This window comes from Poecilia latipinna, unplaced genomic scaffold (assembly GCF_001443285.1).
Source record: "Poecilia latipinna isolate Pla-1442-1.1 unplaced genomic scaffold, P_latipinna-1.0 Scaffold2997, whole genome shotgun sequence".
In the NCBI taxonomy this organism is placed as follows: Eukaryota; Metazoa; Chordata; class Actinopteri; order Cyprinodontiformes; family Poeciliidae; genus Poecilia; species Poecilia latipinna.
The window spans coordinates 47,502-49,913 of NW_015115613.1; the positions used below are offsets into that span (position 1 = coordinate 47,502).

The 2,412-nt window shown below is 41.7% G+C and overlaps 1 protein-coding gene and 1 long non-coding RNA gene across 2 annotated transcripts in view; both read left to right on the forward strand.

Annotated features, from left to right (window-relative positions):
* The window catches only part of LOC106939844 (uncharacterized), a 4,564-nt gene extending 3,576 nt beyond the window's left edge, over positions 1-988 (forward strand). The window contains exon 2 of the long non-coding RNA XR_001422928.1: positions 5-988. This is a non-coding gene — a long non-coding RNA (uncharacterized LOC106939844). The remainder of the gene's footprint in view (positions 1-4) is intronic.
* The window catches only part of vps13c (vacuolar protein sorting 13 homolog C), a gene marked incomplete at its 5' end in the record, with an annotated part of 52,647 nt that overhangs the window by 42,146 nt on the left and 8,089 nt on the right, over positions 1-2,412 (forward strand). The window lies entirely within an intron of this gene.

Genomic DNA, 2,412 nt, shown 5'->3' on the forward strand with positions numbered 1-2,412 from the left:
AAAGGTTCCTTCTCCGGAAAGTTTTTAAAAAAACCTGAAGAAGAATCCAGTTAGAGATCCAGAAAAACCAGAACAGAGCCGTTCGCTTCAGAGGAAACCTGAGGAAAGAAGGTTAGGGTTGTAGAGGAGCTGCTGCTGGACAGGAAACTGCAGAAGAAGAAATTCTTCTAAATCAGCCCAACAGCTGCGAGGACACAGAGAGGAAGAAACTGGAACTGCAACTCTTCATTTTAGTCTTTGGCAAACAGAACATTTTAGATTCTGAAAATCTAATTCACCAAAAAGTCTCAACTTTTCCAGTTTTGAGGTAAATCTAAGACAATGATCAGTTGTCTCAATGCAGGTTGCATCAGCCCAGATACGTAATCTAATAATATCTACTGTGTTGTATTTATAAGCTACACCGAACAAAAATATAAAGCCCCGTGTCAAATGCAATATATAGAGAAACTCAAACTGTATTTTCAGTAATTACTGATCTTCATATCGGCATTGATATCATCGTGGTTCGGCCGTTTGTAGCAGATTAACAGTCATGATCGGGGTCAGGATGAGGAGTCTGATTCTGACCCAGTCGGCTTCCCGTAGCGGTCACAGACAGTCTGATGCGTCTGTTGTTCAGACCGATCAGCTGTGTGTCGCTGGTCTGAGCCGATCCTCCGATGGACGATCTGGAGGCGGTCAGACGAGGATGAGGAGGAGCTGCAGTCTGTTGGAAACCAGCTCTGAAACGGCCGGCGGTCCGATACCGGAGCTGCTGCTCTGCTGGACGTCCTGCATCCAACACGCCAACGGCTCCACAGAACATCTGAGGCTTTATGACTGGAGACATCATGTGACGTGTTGGGGCCTTTTATTGTCCAGTTGTTTTCATCTACCCAGTGGACATGTCCCACAATGCACTGAGTAAATAACTGAGTGATGCTCACTGACAGCAAACTGGACTAAACATTATACACAAACCAAGAGAAATATTAGTTTTGAACAATGAAATGTTTGCAAATGCTTATTTACAATTAACTCCACATGGCAACAATATCTGACGGGCCTTTATATTTTTGCTCAGTGTATTTTCTTGCTGAAAAAGTTAGTCATCAGGGTTCTACAGAACCTTGACCTGGTATGGAAAAAATATGTTTGAAATATTGAATCACAGTCAGAGAAACTTTAGTAATAATCTAGAAAACTCATAAAAATACTATCACTAGTAGTGTTACTGCTACAACTACTACTAGTAATAATGTTACTACTAGTAATGACTAACAATGGCAGAACCTGTAAACCACCCTGTCAATGTTTCCTCTGCATTTCTGCTCCCATGTCCTTCATCTCCTCCTCCTCTTCCTCGGCTCTTTCTTTCTCATCGTGAATCACTGGCTTCACTTCACCAGGCAGCTGTGAAGTTCAGATCAGAGGAAATTTGAGGTGGAATAATTCTAACCTTCTTCTTCTTCTTCTTCTTCTTCTTCTTCTGTTTGCTTCCTGCAGCCGGAGGAGGACTTGGCTGGTGATGAACATTAACCCCGTCAGTTTCATGGTTCTTTGATATAATCCTCGTTAATCTACAGATATTTATAAATGTTGAAATCTGAATATTAAATGGAGATCAGATTTCCATGCATGCAAAACAAACATTTTTACTTCCATCTTATTTTTTCTAAACTCTCTCTGCTTTTTACTTTTGGTTTATAATCATTTGTCGTTAATTTAAACCCAGTGGAGAAGAGTCAACTCTAGACTTATTTTTATGTAAATTCATCATGATGTTGCTTTAAAGTATTAGATGTTAATGTCAGGATCTCCACACGGTCGTATTGGATCGAAACGTTAACCTTCTTGTGAAACTGACTCCGTCATCAGTTTGTGTTCAAAGTTTAATAAAAATATGTGAAACTTGTTTTCTTCTATCAAGCATTTTGTCATCCCATAATCCATAAAGTCTTGAAGCTCCTCCAGCTCCAGAACTCTGAGCAGGTTCTGCTGAGATCTCTGAAGGTCCCAGCAAAGCATTTCAGTTTGGATGACGGCTGGACTTTGACTAGACCAGGGGTGCTCAAGTCCAGTCCTCCAGAGCTGCCATCCTACAACTTCCAGATGCATCCCTGCTCCAACACACCTGAATCCAAAGAACGGCTCGTTAGCAGGCCTGTTCAGTCTGAACCCGGTCTGTTGGGGTCAGGATGCTTCTAAACGTTGCAGGACGGTGTTGCAACATCTTGGTTCTTTTTTCGGTAACACTTTATTTGAAGGGGGTTGAATAAGACCGACATAACACTGTCATGAACATGTCATAACACCTGTCATGAACATGTCATAACACCTGTCACGAACATGTCATAACACCTGTCACGAACATGACATAACACCTGTCACGAACATGACATAACACCTGTCACGAACATGACATAACAC